The sequence below is a fragment of the Pseudophryne corroboree genome, unplaced genomic scaffold (assembly GCF_028390025.1).
Source record: "Pseudophryne corroboree isolate aPseCor3 unplaced genomic scaffold, aPseCor3.hap2 scaffold_296, whole genome shotgun sequence".
Classification (NCBI taxonomy): Eukaryota; Metazoa; Chordata; class Amphibia; order Anura; family Myobatrachidae; genus Pseudophryne; species Pseudophryne corroboree.
In genome coordinates, this window is record NW_026969629.1 from 67,656 (window position 1) to 89,961 (window position 22,306).

Below are 22,306 nucleotides of genomic sequence, written 5' to 3' on the forward strand. Positions count from 1 at the left end.
GTGTGTGTGGTGTGTCAGTACAAGTGTGTTGACATGTCTGAGGAAGAAGGCTATACTAGAGAGGAGCGGGAGCAAATGAATGTGGTGTCTCCGCTGACACCTGATTGGATGGATATGTGGAATGCTTTAAATGCTAGTGTAAACTCATTGTACAAAATATTAGACAAGGCTGAAGCTTTGGGACAGTCAGGGTCTCAACCCATGCCTGATCCTATGTTGCAGGGACTGTAAGGGTCTCATAAGCGCCCACTATTCCCAGATTGTTGACACAGATACCGACATGGATTCTGACTCCAGTGTCGATTACGATGATGCAAAGTTACAGCCAAAATTGGCAAAATCCATTCGATATATGATTATGGCAATAAAAGATGTTTTGCACATCACAGAGGAACCCCCTGTCCCTGACAAGAGGGTACATATGTACAAGGGAAAGAAGCCTGAGGTAACCTTTGAGGGGGTCACACGAGCTGAACGAGTTATGTGAAAAAGCTTGGGAATCTCCAGATAAAAGACTGCAGATTTCCAAAAAGATTCTTATGGCGTATCCTTTCCCATCAACGGATAGGTTACGATGGGAATCCTCCCCTAGGATGGACAAAGCATTAACACGCACAGCTACAGTTGGAAAATCAAATTTTTTACCTTATGTTCCCTCAAAGCATAAGAAAGCTCCGCATTATCAAATGCAGTCCTTTCGGTCACAAAGAAACAAGAAAGTGTGAGGTGCGTCCTTTCTTGCCAGAGGTAGGGGCAGAGGAATAAAGCTGCACAACACAGCTAGTTCCCAGGAACAGAAGTCCTCCCCGGCCTCTACAAAATCTACCTCATGACGCTGGGGCTCCACTGGCAAAGTCCGGCCCATGTGATGTCATGCTGCTGCTCTGACCACACCTCCTGTTTCTCCGTTGCCGACCCCATTTTGAAACCGTGCCCCCGCACCGCTCCATCTCCGACTTGGAAATGGAGTGTTGTTGACCCTCCTCCCCCCCCCCTTCACCGATTCACAGACAGAGGCGATCGCATTATCTGCGGGGTGCCGCAGAAAATGCAGGCGGATGCGTATGCTCTTAGCAGTTTTTGCAGTTGGATTGCGATCCAACTTGAATCAGGCCCCATTACCTATCACAATGCACTGCGGGTAGTACAAAATGGGGTTAATAATGGAGAAAAAACCCCAACCTTAACTGTCCCTGGTGGCTAGTGGAGCGGCTGCCCAGTAATCAGTGTCCACGCCAGTGCGCACACGGCCCGCCCCCATCAGCGGCCTCGTGATCCCGGAGGGCGGTGTGTGTGTGACTGACCTTAGGAAGAAACCGGAGCCTCCGCTGCAGTGACCCAGCAACCGGGGCACGGGAGTATACTGCGCCATTGGGAGTGATGGAGCTGCAGTAAAGAAGTCTATTAGACCTAGCCTGCTGCAGCCCTTGTAGATTCTTATAAAAAAAGTTCTTCTTTTCTTGCCAAAATTAATAGCTAAGAATAGGCTGCCTGAGGCCTGCTACTGAAGGCACCAACTACAAACTGAGCTCCCTGTTCATGGAAGCGAGGTTATAGAGGAGGGGGCGCTGAGCATCTTGGGAACAGTCAAAAGCTTTGAGCCTGTTGGTGCCTCAGATCAAGATCCTACTCTACACCCCAATGTGAATCCTTGTGGAGTCCAGTGTACCCCACAGAAGAAATTAATGTGTCACACCCATTGGCAGCAACATTAGAATAGCTGCTGATGGGCACAATTGAGAAAGGAAGGGGGGAAAACATTTGAATCCAGCACATATATGTAATTTGAATATGTAATTTGTACCTTCCTACTTTAAAATGTAATGGATGAACCTCACCCTGTGAGAACTATCTTCATGATCAAGAGACCTCATATGCAAGATAAGTATGTGTTGGGATAGGGCTGTGGAGGGCGGCTGCTCGGGCACACCCCTGTCAAGTTAAGGAGATTCAACTGAGGCAGCACAAGGGAACTCTCATCTGGGGACAACAACTGCAGGGAGAACACATTTTCAGACGAATGTGGGAGGGCAGAAGGCTGCCTAATACTGAAGCACCCCCAAACAACAAACCAAATGCAGCAACTAGTGCAAGCATTCCTGGGGGAAGGCCTGCAGCAGATGGATTTGAATATGGTGATGTCATCCAAGCAGTGGGCATAGTTGGCTGCAACCCTCGTCTGCATATGAAAAGAGAAAAGGATCACGCAGGGCATGGCGGCCTTTGTGGGGTTGCGCTTGGATGACGCCTAAATCGCTTTATACACCCCCACCCCCCATCAGTGTGGGCTCATGTTGGCCATGCCCCAGCCCCTGAAGCATTCAAGCTGATTTCTTGCAGCAGCTGGACCCAGTAACAGCTCCAGAGTTGCTCTACAAGACAAGTAAAAGGGTGTGAGCCCTGCAGCACCACCTGTAGTTTGCATACACACATATATAGGACAGCATCTCTTATATGCCCCAGGGTCAATAAAATAGTATCCTTATCTAGGGTATCCATCCCCTCAGATAAGGTATCCGTCCATGCCGCTACAGCACTACACACCCAGGCCGACGCAATTGCCGGTCTGAGTAAGGTACCTGAATGTGTATAAATGGACTTCAGGGTTATCTCCTGTTTGCGGTCAGCAGACTCTTTGAGGGTAGCCGTATACTGGGACGGGAGGGCTACCTTCTTGGATAAGCGTGTTAATGCTTTGTCCACCCTAGGGGAGGATTCCCATCGTAACCTATTCATTGATGGGAAAGGATACGCCATAAGAATCCTTTTGGAAATCTGCAGTCTTTTATCTGGAGATTCCCAAGCTTTTTCACATAACTCGTTCAGCTCGTGTGACCCCCTCAAAGGTTACCTCAGGCTTTTTTCCCTTGTACATATGTACCCTCTTGTCAGGGACAGGGGATTCCTCTCTGATGTGCAAAACATCTTTTATTGCCATAATCATATATCGAATGGATTTTGCCAATTTTGGCTGTAACTTTGCATCATCGTAATCGACACTGGAGTCAGAATCCGTGTCGGTATCTGTGTCAACAATCTGGGATAGTGGGTGCTTATGAGACCCTGACAGTCCCTGCAACATAGGATCAGGCATGGGTTGAGACCCTGACTGTCCCAAAGCTTCAGCCTTGTCTAATCTTTTGTGCAATGAGTTTACACTAGCATTTAAAACATTCCACATATCCATCCAATCAGCTGTCGGTGGAGACACCACATTCATTTGCTCCTGCTCCTCTCTAATATAGCCTTCTTCCTCAGACATGTCGACACACATGTACCGACACACCACACACACAGGGAATGCTTTTTCTGAAGACAGTTTCCCCACAAGGCCCTTTGGAGAGACAGAGAGAGAGTATGCCAGCACACACCCCAGCGCTATATAACCCAGGAATACACAGTAACTTAATGTTTGCCCAGTAGTACTGCTGTATGTAATTTGCGCCGAATTATGTGCCCCCCCCCCTCTTTTCAACTCTCTTGTCTACTATGGTATAAGCAGGGGAGAGTCCGGGGAGCTTCCTCTCAGCGGTGCTGTGAAGAAAAAATGGCGCTGGTGAGTGCTGAGGGAGAAGCCCCGCACCCTCGGCGGTGGGCTTCTGTCCCGCTTAAACTGTAAAATTGGTGGGGGCTCATACATATATATAGTGCCCAGCTGTATATGTGTTATATTTTTGCCAAAAAGAGGTTTATATTGCTGCCCAGGTGCCCCCCCCCCCCCCCCCCCCCCCCTGCGCCCTGCACCCTGCAGTGACTGGAGTGTGTGAGCTGTATGGGAGCAATGGCGCACAGCTGCAGTGCTGTGCGTTACTTCAGTGAAGATCATGAAGTCTTCTGCCACCTCTGAAGTCTTCTTTTCTTCTCATACTCACCCGGCTTCTATCCTCCGGCTCTGCAAGGGGGACGGAGGCGCGGCTCTGGGACGGACGGCGATGGTGAGATCCTGCGTACCAATCCCTCTGGAGCTAATGGTGTCCAGTAGCCTAAGAAGCAGGACCTTGCAACTCAGAGTAGGGCTGCTTCTCTCCCCTCAGTCCCTCGATGAGGGAATCTGTTGCCAGCAGTGCTCCCTGAAAATTAAAAACCTAACAAAATACTTTCTGTCAGAAAGCTCAGGAGAGCTCCTGAAAAGCACCCAGTCTCCACTGGGCACAGTATCAAACTGAGGTCTGGAGGAGGGGCATAGAGGGAGGTGCCAGTGTACACCAAGAACTAAAGTCTTTCTTAAAGTACCCATGTCTCCTGCGGAGCCTGTCTATCCCCATGGTCCTTACGGAGTCCCCAGCATCCTCTAGGACGTTAGAGAAAATAGGATTTTAATACCTACCAGTATATCCTTTTCTCTTAGTCCGTAGAGGATGCTGGGCACCCGTCCCAGTGCGTACTGTGTCTGCAGTTATTAAATGGCCCTTAACTCCAGAATATTTATGTGGAGACAACTTTCCTGACTTGACCATCTTCCTTGGATGTTTTCCCCCTGTGTGACTGCTCCCCAGCCTCGGAGGGTTGCATCCGTGGTCCCTAGGATCCAGTCCTGGATCCCGAACCATCGCCCCTCTAGGAGGTGAGAACTGTGCAGCCACCAATGGAGTGAGATTCTGGTCTTGGAAGACAGGATTATCCTCCGGTGCATGTGTAGGTGGGATCCGGACCACTTGTCCAACAGGTCCCACTGGAACACTCTGGCATGGAACCTGCCAAACTGAATGGCCTCGTAGGCCGCAACCATCTTTCCCAGCAACAGAATGCATTGATGGATTAACACTCTTGCTGGTTTTAGAATTTGTTTGACCAGACTCTGGATCTCCATAGCCTTTCCACTGGAAGAAAGCCTCTTCTGTGTCCAGTATGACTCCCAAAAACAACAACCGCGTCATTGGGACCAACTGCGATTTTGAATAGAACCTCACCCTGGGAGAACAATCTTCATGACCATGGTATCTCCTATGCAAAATAAGTATGATTTGGGATAGGGCTGGGGAGGGCCGCTGCTCAGGCACATCTCTGTCAAGTAAAGGAGATTCAACTGAGGCAGCACAAGGGAACTCACATCTGGGGACAACAACTGCAGGGAGAACACATATTTTCAGATGAACATGGGAGGGCAGAAGGCTGCCTAATACTGAAGCACCCCCAAACAACAAACCAAATGCAACAACTAGTGCAAGCATTCCTGGGGGAAGGCCTGCAGCAGATGGATTTGCATATGGTTATGTCATCCAAGTAGTGGGTCAAAGTTGGCTTCAACCCTCATCTGCATATGAAAAGAGAAAAGGGGCGTGAAGGGCATGGCGGCCTTTTGCGGCGCTTGGATGACCCCTAGTTCCCATTAAATACCCCCACCCTCCTTCGGTGTGGGGCTCATGTTGGCAATGCCCCAGCCCCTGAAGCATTCAAGCTGATTTCTTGCAGCAGCTTGGCACTGTAACAGCTCCAGAGCTGCTCTGTAAGGCAAGTAAAAGGGTGTGGGCCCTGCAGCACTACCTGTAGTTCGCATTGTGCGTTGGAAGGCACAAAGTAAGCAGACAGGAGGAGAAGTCAGGATAGTGCACAAGGGTATAGAAGGGAGGGGCTCAAAAAAAAAGAAGTGGAAACAGACAGCAAACTAGGCTGGAGAGAGACCTGAGACAAAGAGATCTGAATTATATGAAAGCTGACCAGTGGAAACACAAATTATGCAGTCAAGTGTCCCACATTTGGGGAAATCGCAGGAGCAGCACACCCAGAGTGCAATGGGTGAGCCTTGCCCTGGGAGAAGCACCTTCCTGATCATAGTATCTCACCTGGCAGGTAAGTAGGAGTTGGGCTAGAGCTGGGGAGGGTCGCTGCTCGGGCACCCCCCTGTCAAGTGAAGGAGATCCAACTGAGGCAGCACAAGGGAACTCTCGAAAGAAGAACAAGGCTAGAGGAAGATCTGAGACAAAGAAATCTGACTTTTACCAGAGCTGACCAGAGGAAAGCACAAACACAGTCCCCCACTACCACAAATAATGCAGTCGAGTTTCCCACATTTGGGGAAATCACAGGGGTCAGCATACCCAGAATGCAATGAATGAACCTCACCCTGGGAGAACAATCTTCATGACCATGGTATCTCCTATGCAAAATAAGTATGATTTGGGATAGGGCTGGGGAGGGCCGCTGCTCAGGCATATCTCTGTCAAGTAAATGAGATTCAACTGAGGCAGCACAAGGGAACTCTCATCTGGGGACAACAACTGCAGGGAGAACACATATTTTCAAATGAACATGGGAGGGCAGAAGGCTGCCTAATACTGAAGCACCCCAAAACAACAAACCAAATGCAACAACTAGTACAAGCATTCCTGGGGGAAGGTCTGCAGAAGACGGATTTGCATACAGTGATGTCATCCAAGCAGTGGGCCAAAGTTGGCTGGAACCCTCATCTGCATATGAAAAGAGAAAAGGGGTATGCAGGGCATGGCGGCCTTTTGCGGCGCTTGGATGACCCCTAGTTCGCATTAAACACCTCCACCCTCCTTCGGTGTGGGGCTCATGTTGGCTATGCCCCAGCCCCTGACGCATTCAAGCTGATTTCTTGCAGCAGCTGGGCACTGTAACAGCTCCAGAGCTGCTCTGTATGGCAAGTAAAAGGGTGTGGGCCCTGCAGCACTACCTGTAGTTCGCATTGTGTGTTGGAAGGCACAAAGTAAGCAGACAGGAGAAGTCAGGATAGTGCGCAAGGGCATAGAAGGGAGCGGCTCATGAAAAGAGAAGTGGAAACAGACAGCAAACTAGGCTGGAGAGAGACCTGAGACAAAGAGATCTGAATTATATGAGAGATGACCAGGGGAAACACAAATTATGCAGTCAAGTGTCCCACATTTGGGGAAATCGCAGGAGCAGCACACCCAGAGAGCAATGGGTGAGCCTTGCCCTGGGAGAAGCACCTTCATAATCATAGTATCTCACCTGGCAGGTAAGTAGGAGTTGGGCTAGAGCTGGGGAGGGTCACTGCTCAAGCACCCCCCTGTCAAGTGAAGGAGATCCAACTGAGGCAGCACAAGGGAACTCTCGAAAGAAGAATAAGGCTAGAGGAAGAAATGAGACAAAGAAATCTACTTTTACCAGAGCTGACCAGAGGAAAGCACAAACACAGTTCCCCACTACCACAAATAATGCAGTCGAGTTTCCCACATTTGGGGAAATCACAGGGGTCAGCATACCTAGAATGCAATGAATGAACCTCACCCTGGGAGAACAATCTTCATGACCATGGTATCTCCTATGCAAAATAAGTATGATTTGGGATAGGGCTGGGGAGGGCCGCTGCTCAGGCACATCTCTGTCAAGTAAAGGAGATTCAACTGAGGCAGCACAAGGGAACTCTCATCTGGGGACAACAACTGCAGGGAGAACACATATTTTCAGATGAACATGGGAGGGCAGAAGGCTGCCTAATACTGAAGCACCCCCAAACAACAAACCAAATGCAACAACTAGTGCAAGCATTCCTGGGGGAAGGCCTGCAGCAGATTGATTTGCATATGGTGATGTCATCCAAGCAGTGGGTCAAAGTTGGCTTCAACCCTCGTCTGCATATGAAAAGAGAAAAGGGGCGTGCAGGGCATGGCGGCCTTTTGCGGCACTTGGATGACCCCTAGTTCGCATTAAACACCTCCACCCTCCTTCGGTGTGGGGCTCATGTTGGCTATGCCACAGCCCCTTAAGCATTCAAGCTGATTTCTTGCAGCAGCTGGGCACTGTAACAGCTCCAGAGCTGCTCTGTAAGGCAAGTAAAAGGGTGTGGGCCCTGCAGCACTACCTGTAGTTCACATTGTGCATTGGAATGCACAAAGTAAGCAGACGGAAGAAGTCAGGATAGTGCGCAAGGGCATAGAAGGGAGCGGCTCAAGAAAAGAGAAGTGGAAACAGACAGCAAACTAGGCTGGAGAGAGACCTGAGACAAAGAGATCTGAATTATACGAGAGCCGACCAGGGGAAACACAAATTATGCAGTCAAGAGTCCCACATTTGGGGAAATCGCAGGAGCAATACACCCAGAGTGCAATGGGTGAGCCTTGCCCTGGGAGAAGCACCTTCATGATCATAGTATCTCACCTGGCAGGTAAGTAGGAGTTGGGCTAGAGCTGGGGAGGGTCGCTGCTCGTGCACCCCCCTATCAAGTGAAGGAGATCCAACTGAGGCAGAACAAGAGAACTCTCAAAAGAAGAACAAAGCTAGAGGAAGATCTGAGACAAAGAAATCTGACTTTTACCAGAGCTGACCAGAGGAAAGCACAAACACAGTCCCCCACTACCACAAATAATGCAGTCGAGTTTCCCACATTTGGGGAAATCACAGGGGTCAGCATACCCAGAATGCAATGAATGAACCTCACCCTGGGAGAACAATCTTCATGACCATGGTATCTCCTATGCAAAATAAGTATGATTTGGTATAGGGCTGGGGAGGGCCGCTGCTCAGGCACATCTCTGTCAAGTAAAAGAGATTCAACTGAGGCAGCACAAGGGAACTCTCATCTGGGGACAACAACTGCAGGGAGAACACATATTTTCAGATGAACATGGGAGGGCAGAAGGCTTCCTAATACTGAAGCACCCCCAAACAACAAACCAAATGCAACAACTAGTACAAGCATTCCTGGGGGAAGGTTTGCAGAAGACGCATTTGCATACAGTGATGTCATCCAAGCAGTGGGCCAAAGTTGGCTGGAACCCTCATCTGCATATGAAAAGAGAAAAGGGGTATGCAGGGCATGGCGGCCTTTTGCGGCGCTTGGATGACCCTTAGTTCGCATTAAACACCCCCACCCTCCTTCGGTGTGGGGCTCATGTTGGCAATGCCCCTGCCCCTGAAGCATTCAAGCTGATTTCTTGCAGCAGCTTGGCACTGTAACAGCTCCAGAGCTGCTCTGTAAGGCAAGTAAAAGGGTGTGGGCCCTGCAGCACTACCTGTAGTTCGCATTGTGTGTTGGAAGGCACAAAGTAAGCAGACGGGAGAAGTCAGGATAGTGCGCAAGGGCATAGAAGGGAGCGGCTCAAGAAAAGAGAAGTGGAAACAGACAGCAAACTAGGCTGGAGAGAGACCTGAGACAAAGAGATCTGAATTATACGAGAGCCGACCAAGGGAAACAAAAATTATGCAGTCAAGTTTCCCACATTTGGGGAAATCGCAGGAGCAGCACACCCAGAGTGCAATGGGTGAGCCTTGCCCTGGGAGAAGCACCTTCATGATCATAGTATCTCACCTGGCAGGTAAGAATGAGTTGGGCTAGAGCTGGGGAGGGTCGCTGCTCGGGCACCCCCCTGTCAAGTGAAGGAGATCCAACTGAGGCAGCGCAAGGGAACTCTCGAAAGAAGAACAAGGCTAGAGGAAGATCTGAGACAAAGAAATCTGACTTTTACCAGAGCTGACCAGAGGAAAGCACAAACACAGTCCCCCACTACCACAAATAATGCAGTCGAGTTTCCCACATTTGGGGAAATCACAGGGGTCAGCATACATAGAATGCAATGAATGAACCTCACCCTGGGAGAACAATCTTCATGACCATGGTATCTCCTATGCAAAATAAGTATGATTTGGGATAGGGCTGGGGAGGGCCGCTGCTCAGGCACATCTCTGTCAAGTAAAAGAGATTCAACTGAGGCAGCACAAGGGAACTCTCATCTGGGGACAACAACTGCAGGGAGAACACATATTTTCAGATGAACATGGGAGGGCAGAAGGCTGCCTAATACTGAAGCACCCCCAAACAACAAACCAAATGCAACAACTAGTGCAAGCATTCCTGGGGGAAGGCCTGCAGCAGATGGATTTGCATATGGTTATGTCATCCAAGCAGTGGGTCAAAGTTGGCTTCAACCCTCGTCTGCATATGAAAAGAGAAAAGGGGCGTGCAGGGCATGGCGGCCTTTTGCGAAGCTTGGATGACCCCTAGTTCGCATTAAACACCTCCACCCTCCTTCGGTGTGGGGCTCATGTTGGCTATGCCCCAGCCCCTTAAGCATTCAAGCTGATTTCTTGCAGCAGCTGGGCACTGTAACAGCTCCAGAGCTGCTCTGTAAGGCAAGTAAAAGGGTGTGGGCCCTGCAGCACTACCTGTAGTTCGCATTGTGCGTTGGAATGCACAAAGTAAGCAGACGGGAGAAGTCAGGATAGTGCGCAAGGGCATAGAAGGGAGCGGCTCAAGAAAAGAGAAGTGGAAACAGACAGCAAACTAGGCTGGAGAGAGACCTGAGACAAAGAGATCTGAATTATACGAGAGCCGACCAGGGGAAACACAAATTATGCAGTCAAGTGTCCCACATTTGGGGAAATCGCAGGAGCAACACACCCAGAGAGCAATGGGTGAGCCTTGCCCTGGGAGAAGCACCTTCATGATCATAGTATTTAACCTGGCAGGTAAGTAGGAGTTGGGCTAGAGCTGGGGAGGGTCGCTGCTCGGGCACCCCCCTGTCAAGTGAAGGAGATCCAACTGAGACAGCACAAGAGAACTCTCAAAAGAAGAACAAGGCTAGAGGAATATCTGAGACAAAGAAATCTGACTTTTACCAGAGCTGACCAGAGGAAAGCACAAACACAGTCCCCCACTACCACAAATAATGCAGTCGAGTTTCCCACATTTGGGGAATTCACAGGGGTCAGCATACCCAGAATGCAATGAATGAACCTCACCCTGGGAGAACAATCTTCATGACCATGGTATCTCCTATGCAAAATAAGTATGATTTGGGATAGGGCTGGGGAGGGCCGCTGCTCAGGCACATCTCTGTCAAGTAAAGGAGATTCAACTGAGGCAGCACAAGGGAACTCTCATCTGGGGACAACAACTGCAGGGAGAACACATATTTTCAGATGAACATGGGAGGGCAGAAGGCTGCCTAATACTGAAGCACCCCCAAACAACAAACCAAATGCAACAACTAGTACAAGCATTCCTGGGGGAAGGTCTGCAGAAGACGCATTTGCATACAGTGATGTCATCCAAGCAGTGGGCCAAAGTTGGCTGGAACCCTCATCTGCATATGAAAAGAGAAAAGGGGTATGCAGGGCATGGCGGCCTTTTGCGGCGCTTGGATGACCCTTAGTTCGCATTAAACACCCCCACCCTCCTTCGGTGTGGGGCTCATGTTGGCTATACCCAGCCCCTTAAGCATTCAAGCTGATTTCTTGCAGCAGCTGGGCACTGTAACAGCTCCAGAGCTGCTTTGTAAGGCAAGTAAAAGGGTGTGGGCCCTGCAGCACTACCTGTAGTTTGCATTGTGCATTGGAAGGCACAAAGTAAGCAGACGGGAGAAGTCAGGATAGTGCGCAAGGGCATAGAAGGGAGCGGCTCAAGAAAAGAGAAGTGGAAACAGACAGCAAACTAGGCTGGAGAGAGACCTGAGACAAAGAGATCTGAATTATACAAGAGCCGACCAAGGGAAACAAAAATTATGCAGTCATGTTTCCCACATTTGGGGAAATCGCAGGAGCAGCACACCCAGAGTGCAATGGGTGAGCCTTGCCCTGGGAGAAGCACCTTCATGATCATAGTATCTCACCTGGCAGGTAAGTAGGAGTTGGGCTAGAGCTGGGGAGGGTCGCTGCTCGGGCACCCCCATGTCAAGTGAAGGAGATCCAACTGAGGCAGCGCAAGGGAACTCTCGAAAGAAGAACAAGGCTAGAGGAAGATCCGAGACAAAGAAATCTGACTTTTACCAGAGCTGACCAGAGGAAAGCACAAACACAGTCCCCCACTACCACAAATAATGCAGTCGAGTTTCCCACATTTGGGGAAATCACAGGGGTCAGCATACCCAGAATGCAATGAATGAACCTCACCCTGGGAGAACAATCTTTATGACCATGGTATCTCCTATGCAAAATAAGTATGATTTGGGATAGGGCTGGGGAGGGCCGCTGCTCAGGCACATCTCTGTCAAGTAAAGGAGATTCAACTGAGGCAGCACAAGGGAACTCTCATCTGGGGACAACAACTGCAGGGAGAACACATATTTTCAGATGAACATGGGAGGGTTGAAAGGCTGCCTAATACTGAAGCACCCCCAAACAACAAACCAAATGCAACAACTAGTACAAGCATTCCTGGGGGAAGGCCTGCAGCAGATGGATTTGCATATGGTGATGTCATCCAAGCTGTGGGTCAAAGTTGGCTTCAACCCTCGTCTGCATATGAAAAGAGAAAAGGGGTGTGCAGGGCATGGCGGCCTTTTGCGGCGCTTGGATGACCCCTAGTTCGCATTAAACACCTCCACCCTCCTTCGGTGTGGGGCTCATGAGTGCTATGCCCCAGCCCCTTAAGCATTCAAGATGATTTCTTGCAGCAGCTGGGCACTGTAACAGCTCCAGAGCTCCTCTGTAAGGCAAGTAAAAGGGTGTGGGCCCTGCAGCACTACCTGTAGTTCGCATTGTGCGTTGGAATGCACAAAGTAAGCAGACGGGAGAAGTCAGGACAGTGCGCAAGGGCATAGAAGGGAGCGGCTCAAGAAAAGAGAAGTGGAAACAGACAGCAAACTAGGCTGGAGAGAGACCTGAGACAAAGAGATCTAAATTATACGAGAGCCGACCAGGGGAAACACAAATTATGCAGTCAAGTGTCCCACATTTGGGGAAATCGCAGGAGCAACACACCCAGAGTGCAATGGGTAAGCCTTGCCCTGGGAGAAGCACCTTCATGATCATAGTATCTCACTTAGCAGGTAAGTAGGAGTTGGGCTAGAGCTGGGGAGGGTCGCTGCTCGGGCACCCCCCTGTCAAGTGAAGGAGATCCAACTGAGACAGCACAAGAGAACTCTCAAAAGAAGAACAAGGCTAGAGGAAGATCTGAGGCAAAGAAATCTGACTTTTACCAGAGCTAACCAGAGGAAAGCACAAACACAGTCCCCCACTACCACAAATAATGCAGTCGAGTTTCCCACATTTGGGGAAATCACAGGGGAAAGCATACCCAGAATGCAATGAATGAACCTCACCCTGGTAGAACAATCTTCATGACCATGGTATCTCCTATGCAAAATAAGTATGATTTTGGATAGGGCTGGGGAGGGCCGCTGCTCAGGCACATCTCTGTCAAGTAAAGGAGATTCAACTGAGGCAGCACAAGGGAACTCTCATCTGGGGACAACAACTGCAGGGAGAACACATATTTTCAGATGAACATGGGAGGGCAGAAGGCTGCCTAATACTGAAGCACCCCCAAACAACAAACCAAATGCAACAACTAGTACAAGCATTCCTGGGGGAAGGCCTGCAGCAGATGGATTTGCATATGGTGATGTCATCCAAGCAGTGGGTCAAAGTTGGCTTCAACCCTCGTCTGCATATGAAAAGAGAAAAGGGGTGTGCAGGGCATGGCGGCCTTTTGCGGCGCTTGGATGACCCCTAGTTCGCATTAAACACCTCCACCCTCCTTCGGTGTGGGGCTCATGAGTGCTATGCCCCAGCCCCTTAAGCATTCAAGATGATTTCTTGCAGCAGCTGGGCACTGTAACAGCTCCAGAGCTCCTCTGTAAGGCAAGTAAAAGGGTGTGGGCCCTGCAGCACTACCTGTAGTTCCCATTGTGCGTTGGAATGCACAAAGTAAGCAGACGGGAGAAGTCAGGATAGTGCGCAAGGGCAAAGAAGGGAGCGGCTCAAGAAAAGAGAAGTGGAAACAGACAGCAAACTAGGCTGGAGAGAGACCTGAGACAAAGAGATCTGAATTATACGAGAGCCGACCAAGTTCAATCCCACCCAGGGACGTAATTGACCTTGTTATCAGATTTTGGTGGGAAAGTACCAATGTGTTTCTTCGTTGGTGGATGGAAGAAACATCTTACAAAAACTCTCCTGATTATTGACTTTTTAAAGTTTTTCTAGGAAACGTTCTAGATAAATGCTTATTAGCCTTTGTCAGTATGTACTTTTTGCAAAGTGTCTCTGTGGCGCAATCGGTTAGTGTGTTCGGCTATTAACCAAAAGGTTGGTGGTTCAATCCCACCCAGGGACGTAATTGACCTTGTTATCAGATTTTGGTGATCTTTAAGTAGACAAGTCAAAATTTCAAACCCCCTCTTATGGTGTAGGGTACCTGGCCTTCTCTGATGTAATCAGAGTTAGATTTGTTTCAGTGATTTTATAAAAACAGCTAGGAAGCACAATTTAGCAGTGGGTTGCAAAGAAAAAGAAATATAGCTGGCAAAAAAATCCAATTGAGTGATTAAACAGCTCTTCATTTTCTGGCTTTATTTTTATGCTAACAAATTTGTTCTCCTGAAAAGTGTCCACAAAGCCAAGTCTCTGATTAACACCTTTGTAAGGATGGTTTTTCACCTATTACTAAATTAAACTTGCTTCATTGGAAAGGCAGCAAGATGCATCCTCATTTCAATGTCTACTGAAATAATACGGGTTGACACCAGGAAACATTAACGCCACTGCATCCTTGCTGCTTTCTCATGTGGAAGTCTGTTTAATGTGAAAACAAGGTGATATCTAATTAGCACACAGGTAAGGAATTAAGAAAATCTTTATTTAAGGGTGAAGATGTTGCTAACAAAATCGTTGCCCCAATGCATCATTGAAATTCAAGCTGAAAAGATGATTTTAATATATCACTTGTACATTTTGTATTGCTCTTCTGGTGACAATGTAGTTTGTTTTTGTCAATTACCATTTTAATAATAGGGTAAAGAAAATTAAGTGGATTTTTGAAAGAAAACAATACTGTCAATATACTATTAAAACAAATTAAAATGGTAAAAGTTATTGTACTTTAAGTAAAAATAAAAGAACCAAAATATCAATCCCAGTTTTGGATTACTTTAATTAACAAAAAAAAAATGCATATAGCAGAGGATAGTTTCAATCTGCCTACCTCTGGGTTATGGGTAGAGATGAGCGCCGGAAATTTTTCGGGTTTTGTGTTTTGGTTTTGGGTTCGGTTCCGCGGCCGTGTTTTGGGTTCGACCGCGTTTTGGCAAAACCTCACCGAATTTTTTTTGTCGGATTCGGGTGTGTTTTGGATTCGGGTGTTTTTTTCCAAAAAACCTAAAAAACAGCTTAAATCATAGAATTTGGGGGTCATTTTGATCCCAAAGTATTATTAACCTCAAAAACCATAATTTCCACTCATTTTCAGTCTATTCTGAATACCTCACACCTCACAATATTATTTTTAGTCCTAAAATTTGCACCGAGGTCGCTGGATGACTAAGCTAAGCGACCCTAGTGGCCGACACAAACACCTGGCCCATCTAGGAGTGGCACTGCAGTGTCACGCAGGATGGCCCTTCCAAAAAACACTCCCCAAACAGCACATGACGCAAAGAAAAAAAGAGGCGCAATGAGGTAGCTGTGTGAGTAAGATAAGCGACCCTAGTGGCCGACACAAACACCGGGCCCATCTAGGAGTGGCACTGCAGTGTCACGCAGGATGGCCCTTCCAAAAAACACTCCCCAAACAGCACATGACGCAAAGAAAAAAAGAGGCGCAATGAGGTAGCTGTGTGAGTAAGATAAGCGACCCTAGTGGCCGACACAAACACCGGGCCCATCTAGGAGTGGCACTGCAGTGTCACGCAGGATGGCCCTTCCAAAAAACACTCCCCAAACAGCACATGACGCAAAGAAAAAAAGAGGCGCAATGAGGTAGCTGTGTGAGTAAGATAAGCGACCCTAGTGGCCGACACAAACACCGGGCCCATCTAGGAGTGGCACTGCAGTGTCACGCAGGATGGCCCTTCCAAAAAACACTCCCCAAACAGCACATGACGCAAAGAAAAAAAGAGGCGCAATGAGGTAGCTGTGTGAGTAAGATAAGCGACCCTAGTGGCCGACACAAACACCGGGCCCATCTAGGAGTGGCACTGCAGTGTCACGCAGGATGGCCCTTCCAAAAAACACTCCCCAAACAGCACATGACGCAAAGAAAAAAAGAGGCGCAATGAGGTAGCTGTGTGAGTAAGATAAGCGACCCTAGTGGCCGACACAAACACCGGGCCCATCTAGGAGTGGCACTGCAGTGTCACGCAGGATGGCCCTTCCAAAAAACACTCCCCAAACAGCACATGACGCAAAGAAAAAAAGAGGTGCAATGAGGTAGCTGTGTGAGTAAGATAAGCGACCCTAGTGGCCGACACAAACACCTGGCCCATCTAGGAGTGTCACTGCAGTGTCACGCAGGATGGCCCTTCCAAAAAACACTCCCCAAACAGCACATGACGCAAAGAAAAAAAGAGGCGCAATGAGGTAGCTGTGTGAGTAAGATAAGCGACCCTAGTGGCCGACACAAACACCGGGCCCATCTAGGAGTGGCACTGCAGTGTCACGCAGGATGGCCCTTCCAAAAAACACTCCCCAAACAGCACATGGCGCAAAGAAAAAAAGAGGCGCAATGAGGTAGCTGTGTGAGTAAGATAAGCGACCCTAGTGGCCGACACAAACACCGGGCCCATCTAGGAGTGGCACTGCAGTGTCACGCAGGATGGCCCTTCCAAAAAACACTCCACAAACAGCACATGACGCAAAGAAAAATTAAAGAAAAAAGAGGTGCAAGATGGAATTGTCCTTGGGCCCTCCCACCCACCCTTATGTTGTATAAACAGGACATGCACACTTTAACCAACCCATCATTTTAGTGACAGGGTCTGCCACACGACTGTGACTGAAATGACGGGATGGTTTGGACCCCCACCAAAAAAGAAGTAATTAATCTCTCCTTGCACAAACTGGCTCTACAGAGGCAAGATGTCCACCTCATCATCATCCTCCGATATATCACCGTGTACATCCCCCTCCTCACAGATTATCAATTCGTCCCCACTGGAATCCACCATCTCAGCTCCCTGTGTACTTTGTGGAGGCAATTGCTGCTGGTCAATGTCTCCACGGAGGAATTGATTATAATTCATTTTAATGAACATCATCTTCTCCACATTTTCTGGATGTAACCTCGTACGCCGATTGCTGACAAGGTGAGCGGCGGCACTAAACACTCTTTCGGAGTACACACTTGTGGGAGGGCAACTTAGGTAGAATAAAGCCAGTTTGTGCAAGGGCCTCCAAATTGCCTCTTTTTCCTGCCAGTATAAGTACGGACTGTGTGACGTGCCTACTTGGATGCGGTCACTCATATAATCCTCCACCATTCTTTCAATGGGGAGAGAATCATATGCAGTGACAGTAGACGACATGTCCGTAATCGTTGTCAGGTCCTTCAGTCCGGACCAGATGTCAGCATCAGCAGTCGCTCCAGACTGCCCTGCATCACCGCCAGCGGGTGGGCTCGGAATTCTGAGCCTTTTCCTCGCACCCCCAGTTGCGGGAGAATGTGAAGTAGGAGATGTTGACAGGTCGCGTTCCGCTTGACTTGACAATTTTCTCACCAGCAGGTCTTTCAACCCCAGCAGACTTGTGTCTGCCGGAAAGAGAGATCCAAGGTAGGCTTTAAATCTAGGATCGAGCACGGTGGCCAAAATGTAGTGCTCTGATTTCAACAGATTGACCACCCGTGAATCCTTGTTAAGCGAATTAAGGGCTCCATCCACAAGTCCCACATGCCTAGCGGAATCGCTCCGTGTTAGCTCCTCCTTCAATGTCTCCAGCTTCTTCTGCAAAAGCCTGATGAGGGGAATGACCTGACTCAGGCTGGCAGTGTCTGAACTGACTTCACGTGTGGCAAGTTCAAAGGGCAGCAGAACCTTGCACAACGTTGAAATCATTCTCCACTGCGCTTGAGACAGGTGCATTCCACCTCCTATATCGTGCTGAATTGTATAGGCTTGAATGGCCTTTTGCTGCTCCTCCAACCTCTGAAGCATATAGAGGGTTGAATTCCACCTCGTTACCACTTCTTGCTTCAGATGATGGCAGGGCAGATTCAGTTGTTTTTGGTGGTGCTCCAGTCTTCTGTACGTGGTGCCTGTACGCCGAAAGTGTCCCGCAATTCTTCTGGCCACCGACAGCATCTCTTGCACGCCCCTGTCGTTTTTTAAAAAATTCTGCACCACCAAATTCAAGGTATGTGCAAAACATGGGACGTGCTGGAATTTGCCCATATTTAATGCACACACAATATTGCTGGCGTTGTCCGATGCCACAAATCCACAGGAGAGTCCAATTGGGGTAAGCCATTCCGCGATGATCTTCCTCAGTTGCCGTAAGAGGTTTTCAGCTGTGTGCGTATTCTGGAAACCGGTGATACAAAGCGTAGCCTGCCTAGGAAAGAGTTGGCGTTTGCGAGATGCTGCTACTGGTGCCGCCGCTGCTGTTCTTGCGGCGGGAGTCCATACATCTACCCAGTGGGCTGTCACAGTCATATAGTCCTGACCCTGCCCTGCTCCACTTGTCCACATGTCCGTGGTTAAGTGGACATTGGGTACAGCTGCATTTTTTAGGACACTGGTGACTCTTTTTCTGAGGTCTGTGTACATTTTCGGTATCGCCTGCCTAGAGAAATGGAACCTAGATGGTATTTGGTACCGGGGACACAGTACCTCCAACAAGTCTCTAGTTGGCTCTGCAGTAATGATGGATACCGGAACCACGTTTCTCACCACCCAGGATGCCAAGGCCTCAGTTATCCGCTTTGCAGTAGGATGACTGCTGTGATATTTCATCTTCCTCGCAAAGGACTGTTGGACAGTCAATTGCTTGGTGGAAGTAGTAAAAGTGGTCTTACGACTTCCCCTCTGGGATGACCATCGACTCCCAGCAGCAACAACAGCAGCGCCAGCAGCAGTAGGCGTTACACGCAAGGATGCATCGGAGGAATCCCAGGCAGGAGAGGAATCGTCAGAATTGCCAGTGACATGGCCTGCAGGACTATTGGCATTCCTGGGGAAGGAGGAAATTGACACTAGGGAGTTGGTGGGGTGGTTTGCGTGAGCTTGGTTACAAGAGGAAGGTATTTACTGGTCAGTGGACTGCTTCCGCTGTCACCCAAAGTTTTTGAACTTGTCACTGACTTATTATGAATGCGCTGCAGGTGACGTATAAGGGAGGATGTTCCGAGGTGGTTAACGTCCTTACCCCTACTTATTACAGCTTGACAAAGGCAACACACGGCTTGACACCTGTTGTCCGCATTTCTGTTGAAATACTTCCACACCGAAGAGCTGATTTTTTTGGTATTTTCACCAGGCATGTCAGTGGCCATATTCCTCCCACGGACAACAGGTGTCTCCCCGGGTGCCTGACTTAAACAAACCACCTCACCATCAGATTCCTCCTGGTCAATTTTCTCCCCAGCGCCAGCAACACCCATAACCTCCTCATTCTGGTGTACTTCAACACTGACATCTTCAATCTGACTATCAGGAACTGGACTGCGGGTGCTCCTTCCAGCACTTGCAGGGGGCATGCAAATGGTGGAAGGCGCATGCTCTTCACGTCCAGTGTTGGGAAGGTCAGGCATCGCAACCGACACAATTGGAGTCGGACTCTCCTTGTGGATTTGGGATTTCGAAGAACGCACAGTTCTTTGCGGTGCTACTGCTTTTGCCAGCTTGAGTCTTTTCATTTTTCTAGCGAGAGGCTGAGTGCTTCCATCCTCATGTGAAGCTGAACCACTAGCCATGAACATAGGCCAGGGCCTCAGCCGTTCCTTGCCACTCCGTGTGGTAAATGGCATATTAGCAAGTTTACGCTTCTCCTCCGACAATTTTATTTTAGGTTTTGGAGTCCTTTTTTTACTGATATTTGGTGTTTTGGATTTGACATGCTCTGTACTATGACATTGGGCATCGGCCTTGGCAGACGACGTTGCTGGCATTTCATCGTCTCGGCCATGACTAGTGGCAGCAGCTTCAGCACGAGGTGGAAGTGGATCTTGATCTTTCCCTAATTTTGGAACCTCAACATTTTTGTTCTCCATATTTTAATAGGCACAACTAAAAGGCACCTCAGGTAAACAATGGAGATGGATGGATACTAGTATACTTATGGATGGACTGCCGAGTGCCGACACAGAGGTAGCTACAGCCGTGGACTACCGTACTGTGTCTGCTGCTAATATAGACTGGATGATAATGATATGAAATCAATATATATATGTATATATAATATCACTAGTACTGCAGCCGGACAGGTAGGTATATATTTATTAGGTAATGATGACTGATGACGGACCTGCTGGACACTGTCAGCTCAGCAGCACTGCATACTGCTACAGTAAGCTACTATAGTAGTATGTATCAAGAAGAAAGAAAAAAAAAACCACGGGTAGGTGGTATACAATTATGGATGGACTGCCGAGTGCCGACACAGAGGTAGCTACAGCCGTGGACTAACGTACTGTGTCTGCTGCTAATATAGACTGGATGATAATGATATGAAATCAATATATATATGTATATATAATATCACTAGTACTGCAGCCGGACAAGTAGATATATATTTATTAGGTAATGATGACTGATGACGGACCTGCTGGACACTGTCAGCTCAGCAGCACCGCAGACTGCTACAGTAAGCTACTATAGTAGTATGTATCAAGAAGAAAGAAAAAAAAAAACCACGGGTAGGTGGTATACAATTATGGATGGACTGCCGAGTGCCGACAAAGAGGTAGCTACAGCCGTGGACTAACGTACTGTGTCTGCTGCTAATATAGACTGGATGATAATGATATGAAATCAATATATATATGTATATATAATATCACTAGTACTGCAGCCGGACAGGTAGATATATATTTATTAGGTAATGATGACTGATGACGGACCTGCTGGACACTGTCAGCTCAGCAGCACCGCAGACTGCTACAGTAAGCTACTATAGTAGTATGTATCAAGAAGAAAGAAAAAAAAAACCACGGGTAGGTGGTATACAATTATGGATGGACTGCCGAGTGCCGACACTGAGGTAGCTACAGCCGTGGACTAACGTACTGTGTCTGCTGCTAATATAGACTGGATGATAATGATATGAAATCAATATATATATGTATATATAATATCACTAGTACTGCAGCCGGACAGGTAGATATATATTTATTAGGTAATGATGACTGATGACGGACCTGCTGGACACTGTCAGCTCAGCAGCACCGCAGACTGCTACAGTAAGCTACTATAGTAGTATGTATCAAGAAGAAAGAAAAAAAAAATCCACGGGTAGGTGGTATACAATTATGGATGGACTGCCGAGTGCCGACACAGAGGTAGCTACAGCCGTGGACTAACGTACTGTGTCTGCTGCTAATATAGACTGGATGATAATGATATGAAATCAATATATATATGTATATATAATATCACTAGTACTGCAGCCGGACAGGTAGATATATATTTATTAGGTAATGATGACTGATGACGGACCTGCTGGACACTGTCAGCTCAGCAGCACCGCAGACTGCTACAGTAAGCTACTATAGTAGTATGTATCAAGAAGAAAGAAAAAAAAAAACCACGGGTAGGTGGTATACAATTATGGATGGACTGCCGAGTGCCGACACAGAGGTAGCTACAGCCGTGGACTAACGTACTGTGTCTGCTGCTAATATAGACTGGATGATAATGATATGAAATCAATATATATATGTATATATAATATCACTAGTACTGCAGCCGGACAGGTAGATATATATTTATTAGGTAATGATGACTGATGACGGACCTGCTGGACACTGTCAGCTCAGCAGCACCGCAGACTGCTACAGTAAGCTACTATAGTAGTATGTATCAAGAAGAAAGAAAAAAAAAAAACCACGGGTAGGTGGTATACAATTATGGATGGACTGCCGAGTGCCGACACAGAGGTAGCTACAGCCGTGGACTAACGTACTGTGTCTGCTGCTAATATAGACTGGATGATAATGATATGAAATCAATATATATATGTATATATAATATCACTAGTACTGCAGCCGGACAGGTAGATATATATTTAATAGGTAATGATGACTGATGACGGACCTGCTGGACACTGTCAGCTCAGCAGCACCGCAGACTGCTACAGTAAGCTACTATAGTAGTATGTATCAAGAAGAAAGAAAAAAAAAACCACGGGTAGGTGGTATACAATTATGGATGGACTGCCGAGTGCCGACACAGAGGTAGCTACAGCCGTGGACTAACGTACTGTGTCTGCTGCTAATATAGACTGGATGATAATGATATGAAATCAATATATATATGTATATATAATATCACTAGTACTGCAGCCGGACAGGTAGATATATATTTATTAGGTAATGATGACTGATGACGGACCTGCTGGACACTGTCAGCTCAGCAGCACCGCAGACTGCTACAGTAAGCTACTATAGTAGTATGTATCAAGAAGAAAGAAAAAAAAAAAAACCACGGGTAGGTGGTATACAATTATGGATGGACTG

General features: G+C 47.9%; 11 non-coding genes and 3 pseudogenes across 11 annotated transcripts; all 14 read right to left on the reverse strand.

Annotated features, from left to right (window-relative positions):
- Positions 1 to 5,635: 5,635 nt before the first annotated feature.
- On the reverse strand, positions 5,636 to 5,798 carry LOC135015558 (U1 spliceosomal RNA). Its single transcript, XR_010213785.1, has one exon. It is a non-coding gene; the product is annotated as a U1 spliceosomal RNA (small nuclear RNA).
- A 152-nt stretch (positions 5,799 to 5,950) lies between these two features.
- On the reverse strand, positions 5,951 to 6,114 carry LOC135015580 (U1 spliceosomal RNA). Its single transcript, XR_010213801.1, has one exon. It is a non-coding gene; the product is annotated as a U1 spliceosomal RNA (small nuclear RNA).
- A 692-nt stretch (positions 6,115 to 6,806) lies between these two features.
- LOC135015572 (U1 spliceosomal RNA) lies at positions 6,807 to 6,948 on the reverse strand (annotated as a pseudogene).
- Positions 6,949 to 7,099: 151 nt separating this feature from the next.
- LOC135015595 (U1 spliceosomal RNA) lies at positions 7,100 to 7,263 on the reverse strand. The gene has a single exon (XR_010213815.1). It is a non-coding gene; the product is annotated as a U1 spliceosomal RNA (small nuclear RNA).
- A 671-nt stretch (positions 7,264 to 7,934) lies between these two features.
- On the reverse strand, positions 7,935 to 8,097 carry LOC135015571 (U1 spliceosomal RNA). Its single transcript, XR_010213794.1, has one exon. It is a non-coding gene; the product is annotated as a U1 spliceosomal RNA (small nuclear RNA).
- Positions 8,098 to 8,249: 152 nt separating this feature from the next.
- On the reverse strand, positions 8,250 to 8,413 carry LOC135015582 (U1 spliceosomal RNA). Its single transcript, XR_010213802.1, has one exon. It is a non-coding gene; the product is annotated as a U1 spliceosomal RNA (small nuclear RNA).
- A 671-nt stretch (positions 8,414 to 9,084) lies between these two features.
- LOC135015554 (U1 spliceosomal RNA) lies at positions 9,085 to 9,247 on the reverse strand. The gene has a single exon (XR_010213781.1). It is a non-coding gene; the product is annotated as a U1 spliceosomal RNA (small nuclear RNA).
- Positions 9,248 to 9,399: 152 nt separating this feature from the next.
- Positions 9,400 to 9,563, reverse strand: LOC135015591 (U1 spliceosomal RNA). Its single transcript, XR_010213812.1, has one exon. It is a non-coding gene; the product is annotated as a U1 spliceosomal RNA (small nuclear RNA).
- Positions 9,564 to 10,234: 671 nt separating this feature from the next.
- On the reverse strand, positions 10,235 to 10,397 carry LOC135015577 (U1 spliceosomal RNA). The gene has a single exon (XR_010213798.1). It is a non-coding gene; the product is annotated as a U1 spliceosomal RNA (small nuclear RNA).
- A 152-nt stretch (positions 10,398 to 10,549) lies between these two features.
- LOC135015589 (U1 spliceosomal RNA) lies at positions 10,550 to 10,713 on the reverse strand. The gene has a single exon (XR_010213810.1). It is a non-coding gene; the product is annotated as a U1 spliceosomal RNA (small nuclear RNA).
- A 681-nt stretch (positions 10,714 to 11,394) lies between these two features.
- Positions 11,395 to 11,546, reverse strand: LOC135015565 (U1 spliceosomal RNA; annotated as a pseudogene).
- A 152-nt stretch (positions 11,547 to 11,698) lies between these two features.
- On the reverse strand, positions 11,699 to 11,862 carry LOC135015587 (U1 spliceosomal RNA). The gene has a single exon (XR_010213808.1). It is a non-coding gene; the product is annotated as a U1 spliceosomal RNA (small nuclear RNA).
- A 693-nt stretch (positions 11,863 to 12,555) lies between these two features.
- LOC135015576 (U1 spliceosomal RNA) lies at positions 12,556 to 12,697 on the reverse strand (annotated as a pseudogene).
- A 152-nt stretch (positions 12,698 to 12,849) lies between these two features.
- Positions 12,850 to 13,013, reverse strand: LOC135015596 (U1 spliceosomal RNA). Its single transcript, XR_010213816.1, has one exon. It is a non-coding gene; the product is annotated as a U1 spliceosomal RNA (small nuclear RNA).
- Between the last annotated feature and the right edge of the window lie 9,293 nt (positions 13,014 to 22,306).